The sequence below is a fragment of the Canis aureus genome, chromosome 16 (genome assembly GCF_053574225.1).
Source record: "Canis aureus isolate CA01 chromosome 16, VMU_Caureus_v.1.0, whole genome shotgun sequence".
Classification (NCBI taxonomy): domain Eukaryota; kingdom Metazoa; phylum Chordata; class Mammalia; order Carnivora; family Canidae; genus Canis; species Canis aureus.
The window spans coordinates 2,399,202-2,407,590 of NC_135626.1; the positions used below are offsets into that span (position 1 = coordinate 2,399,202).

The window sequence follows — 8,389 nt, forward strand, 5'->3', positions numbered from 1 at the left end:
CGCACAGTCCTCCAGTCCCTCACAATCTCCTGGTTCCTTTCCCTTCCTCACAGGTATCCTTCTGCCTCTTGACTTTGCACATGCTGTTCCCTCTGCCTGGGATGAAATGACCCTCCACTCTGAGCAACTTGGGAACTTCCTTTAGTAATTCGTATTTAAACATTAACGTTTACTGTTTCAGTAGCTGTACTTAGAGCCATGCGTGACACAAGGTAAGCTCTAGACAAGGGTTAGCCATTAGCAGCATCAGTGTGGTTCAGGGTGACTTATAAGATCCAAGGGATCCCTGGGTGGCGCAGCGGTTTGGCGCCTGCCTTTGGCCCAGGGCGCGATCCTGGAGACCCGGGATCGAATCCCACGTCAGGCTCCCGGTGCATGGAGCCTGCTTCTCCCTCTGCCTGTGTCTCTGCCTCTCTCTCTCTGTGACTATCATAAATAAATAAAAATTAAAAAAAAAAAAAAAAGAAATAGAACTGCTGTGTGCCAGCTGCTGCAGAGAGCACACGACTACTCCCCATCATGCCATTTTACAGATGAGGACACTGAGGCTCCAGAGGTGTCACACAGCTGGAAAGGGGCAGAGCTGGGACTTTGGTGAGTCTGTTTGGCCATAGCCCTGTGTTCTCACCAGCAGTCTCTCTTCCTTCCTCCCTCACACCAGTGGGACTTTGAGGGGCTATTGAGGATAGGGAGCAAAATGTGGGCATCAGGTTTTGACAAATCTGGGTTCAAATCCTAGCCTTCCAGTCCCCAACTGTGTGATCGTGTAGACCAGTGACATCCTCGCTCTTTGCTTCAGTTTCCCCACTGTCTCCTGAGGATTTGGGGGACCCTCTCCAAAAACCAGATTTTCAGGACGCTGAAAAAAAAAAGCTTCACATGCACAGATTCTTTCTAAATAGAATTTTACTTTCATAAGTATCTGTATTTGTGATTCTGTTTTTCTTAAGGCCAGACCTCCAAAGTATAAGCTTCTGGGCCCCCAAACTCGATCTTGCCTGCAACCCTGTCTCTAGTTCTTCCAGTCTGACAACAGAGGAGTGTGGCAGCACATCCATCCCCACCCCACTTTCTGCCCAGAGGTCAGTGCCTGCCCAGTGGGGACCCAAGACTTGGAAGATGAAGGGACTAGGATGTTGTCCAGTAAGTTAATGCCAGAGCTGGGCTTGAACCCATGTCTTCAACCATTGAGACTGGGCTTGGCTTGCTGCAGGAAAGGGGGTAGGACCAGGCCCTCACTGAGGCTATGACTCAGAAGAATGGCCTGATGCCCTTCACAGGGGCCTAGAGGGGCAGGGGTAGCTGTGGGTGGGGGTGTCCAGGGATCACTGCTAAAATAAGTAGCAGCTTCCTTTGAAATGCCTCTGTGGTCTGTGCAGGGGAAGGAAGTGGAGGCCCAGAAATGGGAGGGGACAAAAGGGTGAGAGCTGCCAGTATCTCAGATACCAAGCTGGGGCAGTCCCCACCCACCCAGATCCAACAGTTGCTCCCAGCCAGGCTGTAGCATTGAGGCCTGAGGAGCCCAGGCCCACCCCTCCAGGCCACTCTTGGCCTGGTCCTTTTGCCTGCCCCAAAGTGCTCCCCACACCCTGACTTCATCTGGCCTTTCCCCTTACCTGGAATGCTTTTCCCCCACTTTCTCCTTCAAGACACAAGGTCAATGTCACCTCTTTGGGGAAGCCTTCCCTGACCACCCTTGAGACAGCCAGACAGACACATACATGGGGGTGGGGGGGGATTCAGGCACCCATAGAACCTCATTGTAAACAGTAGTATTTGTTATGACAGCTGGCATTTACCAAGTGCTTCAATGTTTACATGGTACAGGTGCTCTGCATGGATGATCTCACTGAATTCTTGCAAAAACACAACACTGACGTTATCAATAGCTTCATTTTACAGATGAGTAAACCAAGGCTCAGAGATGACCAACTTCCTTAAAGTCACATGGTAAGAAAATGACCCTAAGTGTAACCCAGGTCTGGCTCCACAGCAGGGTCATTCAACCAGATGCCATCCCCTTAGACTAGGATATGAATGGGCCCTCCCCAACCCCTCGAAGTTGCACAACACACCTGCACCGAGGAGGCTCAGTGAAGTTTAATTTTTAGCCTTGCCCTTGGAGCAGCTGGTCGCTATAGAATGCTCTAAAGGGAGAGGAAGCCAGCTTGTAATGAGGAAGCATTTCTGTGTACACATGTCTGGTAAACTGTATGAAGAGATCTCAGAAGTACCCCCAAGGCTTCCCTACCGTTTTGGGTTTTCTTTTTTTCTTTTAAATTTTACTTATTCATGAAAGACAGAGCCAGAGAGAGACAGAGGCAGAGGGAGAAGCATCATGCAAGGAGCCTGATGTGGGACTCGATCCCGGAACCCTGGGATCACGCCCTGAGCCAAAGGCAGATGCTCAACGGCTGAGCCACCCAGGCGTCCCTGTTTTGGGTTTTCTTTAACCCTACTCAGGTTCTCTGTTTACAGATCTGTCCCTCAACCTCACTTCCCACCCCCTCACCTGGGAGATCCTCATGGGCAGAGAATGAACTTCGGTTTCTTGGTCCACTAGGGACTACTTGGTACCTAGGAGACCAGGACAGATTTGTTAAATGAGGGAACAGAGGGAGAAAGTCATGAAGCATCCATGCACAAACGAACAAATGAATGAAGACGGGTCCCTCTGATGTCTCATAAGTAGGAGAGGCACAATTCCAGCTTAAAAATTCTAGGTCGGTCCCCGGTATGCCAGCCTGTGTAGGTGACCGGCCATTTGGAGAGAGTTTGGCCCAGGCCAGTGTCTGGCAGGGAGCCTGAGAAGCCCTCTTGCCACCTTATGCTCCACAGGGACAGCACCCCAGCTCCTTGCGTCTGGGCCCTGAGCCCTCAGCAGGGCCCATGGCTGCTCCTCCGGGCCTTCGAGCCCCCAAGGAGGCACCTCCTTTCTGCAGCTGCAGCAAGCCAAGAGCCTTTAACAAGAAGGAGGAAGCGAAAGCTCTATGTGGATGAGTCATCGAGGGTTCTGGCATGGAGTGGCATGCCAGGAGTGGCAGGGGCGGAAGAGGCTGGCAGGAAGAGACGCTGGAGTGAGGAAGAAGAGCGAGGAGGCCACGGAGCGTGAAGGGTCCGAAATCCCCTACTGGCCCCTCAGCAGACACTGGGGTCTTCAGCTGGAGAGCAGGTGCAGAGATGCCATCCACAGTCATGTCACTGAGGGCTGTTGTAGGGCAGAGCAGCCAGATGGAGATGTCACAGAGGCTGCCATCAGGGCAGGGTTCTGGCACCTAGGCAGTCATCTGGCAGTCAGGATGGCCAATGGCAGGCCAGGCGGTAGGCAGGGCGTGGGCTCTGGATTTCTACCCCCTGACTGGGAGCCCAGCCCTGTCTCTCATTAGCTGTGTGACTGCAGGCCAGTGGCTTCTCCTCTTCAGATGCCCTACTTCTACTTCTGCTTCTGTCAAGTGCGGCGAGGGTTCCTACCTTGTGCTTTAACACATGAGAGGCACGTGGAAGCATTCCTCGTCTAAGGAATCCCACAATAACTGGTGACAATTGTACCAGGCGAGGTATCAGCAGGAAAACCAAAACACTAGGTTCCTAACGGAGAAAAGTTAATATAGGGGGCTGGCTAGAAGGATAGAAGAGCTGAGAAACCCAGTGGGAGGTGGTACTGCAGCCCAGAGGCCAGCAATAGCAGGAAGCTGGGGCAGCTCCAAGTTTGGAGGCTGCCAGGAGGAGGTGACTTATCAGAGGGGAGACACAAGGAGAAGGCAACTCCACATCACAGCGGGGATGGGTGGTGTGGGCCACTGAGATAAAGAAGGAGTCTGGGGGGCCAGACCACAAGGGAGAGGGTCGGAGGGAGTGCCACAGAGGCAGCGCAGACTCAGTCATATCCTACTTCCTAGTGGTACCATCTTCATTCATCTGCTTTACCTCTTCAATTCCTAACCTACAAAACAGAAATGAGAATAGCACTGAATAGTAGCAAGCGCTTGTCCAACTCACAGTTCTCACACAGCCCCGTGAAGCAGGGACTAGGCCTACAATTATGCCCATTTCACAGATGAGAAGCTGAGGCTCAGAGATCCGGTCACACACTGGTACGCGGCAGAGCAGATTTGACCCAGCCTGCTGAGACCCCACGTCCTGCTCTTTCCCGCTACACTCTGTTTCCCAACCTGCATCTCTCTCCCCAGCTGGCCTCACCCTATCCTCTCTCCTTCAGAGAATTTTACCCAGTGCCTCCAACCCAGATTGGTAATCAGCATCTGCTCCCAGCAGTAGGACCTGACACCAGACTTACCATTTCTCTCTCAGGCCCACGGGCCCTGGAGTCACACCAATGTGAATATGAGCCCAGGCTCTGCCATCTTCCAGCTGTGAGGCCTGAGAGAAGCTACTTCCCTTCTGCAAGCCTCAGTTTCCTGGACTCCAGCACAAGGGTCTTGTCCTGAGTTCGCTGGGCTGGGGTGGGGACTGCTTAGCCACACTTAGGAAGCAGGTGGCACCGGGAAAGGTGTGTGTGCGCGCGGTCCATTAAACTCTTATCAAAACTTAGTCATATCCATAGTCCCGGGGACAGTGCCAAATATTTCTTTGCTTTTCCTGAGTTCTCACCCCATGCAGAGTGTGACAGGGGGAAGTGCTGGGCATTGCTCATTTGCTTTCATATGTGACAGCCCACCTCCTGCAAACCGCTTTTCCCAGGCTCCTTTGCCAACTGGCTTCATGCTAGGCTGGGCCACTGGGAAGTACTGGGAGAGGTCTGGGGAGGTGGGAGACACCAGAATGTTTCTTCCCCTCTCCCTCTGCTTCGTGGGGGGAGGGTGTCATTGTTCCAGGGCTGTCTTCTCATCTTCAGCTCCTACAAAACTACCCAGTCCTCTGTGGTTCAGCCATGCAGTGGCTCCTGCCATGATTCCACCACCCCCAAGCAGAATTGTCACCTCCTCCGTGTGTTGCCCCACCCTGACCTGGTAGTAGCTCATGCCCAGACTACACTGTCTTACCATTTGCTGTTTGGCTTTTCAGCTCTTTCCTCTCCTGGGTAACCAATTGCCCGTATTAAACTTCCTCTGTTTGAAATATCTGGGGTGCCCTCTGTTCTTCTCACTGGCCCTGACTTTTGTAGGAGACATCGAGGACTTCCTTTCCTGTGGAATTGCTTCCCTCTTCTCCAAGCCCAGAGTCCTTGGCCTGGGTGGTTAGGCTCAGAACCTGAGTCCTGTGGGCACATCACAGTGGGGCTGGATGGGGCTATAGCTTCTTTGAGCTCCTTGCAGTGAACCTTCTCTCTGCAAACAGAACCTTCTTGTGCTGACACTGCCCTTTGCAGCAAAGGTGGAGTGTACCGTGATGCTTCGATGCTGTCCCTTTACTATGCTGCACACAGGGCTTGTCTGCATCACGGCTGGGAGGGACTGCGAGGAGTGGGGGTAGAGAAGGTAGTGAAGGCAGCAAAAAGCACCCCATCCCGCCAGCCCTGCAGAGGGCCTGGACAGAGCAGGCATTAAGCAAGCTTTTCCACCAGCTTCAGGATCATCTCTGACACTCAGGCCAAAGCCTTGAATTTTAAAACCAGCCCCCCCCCCAAAAAAAACCAGTCCTGAGGGGAATGAAGGTGCCTCCATGATAGGAGCCACTCAGGGCCCCACCAGTTAAGGAGTAAGGAAGTTAGGACAGACTCTTTGAGTGAGTAGAGAGGTGTACTCCTGCCTCCCACCCAAAGCCCCTGAGACTCCTTTTGGGAGCTGCTCACAGAGGTCCCCTAGCCGTTCCCATCCCCCCATACTCCTTTTTCCCTTTCCAGAGCCCTGGGTAGTCACTCAGGGCAGCCCCCTGCCTCTAGGCTGCAGCAGGGCCTGATCAGGTGGAAGGCTCCAGCAGATCCCTCAGGCCCTTTCTGGGTGTATCCCATCCCAGCCTCTTGCCCCTCACCCAGGGGCCAAGGCAAATCTTAGGATTTCTGGGCTCTCAATTTCCCCATATTATCCATGTTCCTTGTGGGTGCTCACACAGGCTCCCACAAAGGGAAGAGGAGCCTGATAACTCCTCCAGACCAGCCTCACCCTCCATGGCACAGGTGGAGAAATTGGGCTCAGAATGCAGACTTACTGGAAGCATGCAGGGTCCTTGGCAGGTTTGTGGGGAGCGATAAGGTGAAGCACGTGATGAGCTGGGCCGAATCCCCAGGGACACGTGTCCTACACCAGCACTTGCATGAACATCCATGCTTCACGTGCACTCACATGGACCAGAGGCTGTACATGTCTACAAACCATCACACCCCCACAGAGACCACAGGCTCAGCAGTCAGGGGCTCACATCTGTGTGAGCACACACACACATTTGTACTCACAGTGGGCAGACACGACCATCCACCAATATACACATATACATGATTCACACCCACATGCACATCCATCAGTACACACTCCTAGCCACACAACCCACACGTGGTCCCAGGGAATCACGCCCACGTGCATCACCTCACATGCATGCAATCTGCAACATGTCCCAAAATATGCATGCATGGGAACAGCTAACACACACGAACATCTGCTCACCAAGGTGCCCCCAAACACTTGGACTCACTTCCTGGGCAGATTGGTGCATTTACTCCTATGTGTCTACATGGGCTTAAGGCAGCATTCAGACAACCTTCAAGTATCACTCCCCTGATGACCGTGGACCATGGGGATGACCGTGCCACAGGCAAATCCTCCCACCTAGCTCACATGTGCTGCTGCTCACACACAGACACAGGCAAACACACTTTCACACAGAGTTTCCCCACCTGCTGGCCTCCTTCATTTGCTCCCGCAGCATGTGTTCTGACCCCTTTTGGTAAAACCCTCCTTGGTGAGAACTCAGAGCCACCTGGCCACCTTTGGGACTAAGAAAGCACCCTGTCCACTCCCCAGGCTTGTCTCCTAGACTGGAGGGCCTCAGTCCTGGGAAGGGGAGAGGGCTGCTCAGAGCTCGAAGTCCAAGGGCCAAAGTCTTATTTGCAGGCCCGGGGCGGAAGTTGCACAACGTGTCCCAAGCGGTCAGGGTGACTCCAGTGTATTGTCTGTGTTTCCCCTTGGCTGCAGGCCCAGACCCAGCCCGAGGACCTATTCCTCTGGCAGAGGAAGGGAAGCTTGGCTCCTCTCTCCCTTGCCTTGGGAACTGGTGGCCAAAGAAGACTCCACCAGTCCCCAGCTGTGTGTGCCACCTCCTAAGGCAGAGATGCACAGAACTCAGAAGCCAACCTCTCCTTTCCCCAAGGGGCAGCTGAGGCCCAGGGAAGGCAAGGGGCCTGTCCAAGGTCACACAGCAAGCTGGAGGCCCAGTGAGACTTGCATCCAGGCTCAGTTTTCTTTCTAAACCTAAGAAGAACCTGGTAAGGCCCAGTAGTTCAAACACAGATGAGTAGAAGTACTCTGGGTGGAGGAGGAGGGGACCTGAGAGTCTGTGCATAGGGACCCTCTTCACTTCCCAGTCCTCATCCTGACAATGTAGCAGAGAATCAGTTTGTCATATCACCAACTCTTGGAGCTAAGCATATTTACCTCGACTTAAAAAAAATTCTTTAAATGCGTAAAGTCTTTAATAATATGCAGGAGATGAATGGGTAAAGCCTTTGAAGGGCCAAGGGCCTCCACCTCTGGGATCTGCAGCTCAAACTGGGGTGCAGCCTGCACTCCCTGGTGTCTTTATTCCACTTCCCTCCAATGGCTACATCAGGGAGGTGAAGTAGAAACAATGGAAACATTCTTGAAAATGCCAGAAATCTTCTGAAGCTATAAAATCCATCCCATGCCTGTTGGCCTATTCTCTTTCTTTCCCTTCTTCCCCCCTCACCCACTCTCTTTTCTTGCCATTCTTCCCCCTGCCTGCCTTCCTTTCTCAGATCATCCAGCAGGAAGTCTCAGGGCAGATGGGGGTGGGGTGGGGGGGGGATGTGGTGGCCCCTGTGAGGCCAGAGTTAAGGCTGGGTGGGACCCTAACCTAGAGGGTCAGAGAACAGATGTATGCAGGGGATGGAGCAGTTGCATCATCCATGTGGATTAAAGGAGGCAGATTTCTTGCTGACAAGGGAGGCATGAATATGAAAAGAAAACACTGAAGAACTCCGTGGTGCTGGGTTGGAAATGGAGTGGTCAGCCAGAAAGTGTGTGTGTGTGTGTGTGTGTGTGTGTGTGTGTGTGTGTGTGTTTCTACAGCTCTACTCAAGAAGGTCTGGGAGCAGCAACACACCAGTAGCAACAAGCACACTTAGCACCTAGATCTTATTTTTAAAATAGCATCCTCCTCCTAGACTGATATCAAGCTCTTTGGAGGAATGGCTGGCTCCTATGTAGAGCCAAAGAAAGTACTAGATAAGCCTAGTGTCAGAAAGTAAAGGAGTGCC

General features: G+C 52.8%; 1 long non-coding RNA gene across 1 annotated transcript; it reads right to left on the minus strand.

Moving 5' to 3' along the window:
- Nucleotides 1-888: 888 nt before the first annotated feature.
- Nucleotides 889-6,975, minus strand: LOC144285490 (uncharacterized). The gene is made up of 2 exons (XR_013353737.1): nucleotides 4,298-6,975; nucleotides 889-3,943 (listed from the first exon to the last, which is right to left on the minus strand). It is a non-coding gene; the product is annotated as an uncharacterized LOC144285490 (long non-coding RNA).
- Between the last annotated feature and the right edge of the window lie 1,414 nt (nucleotides 6,976-8,389).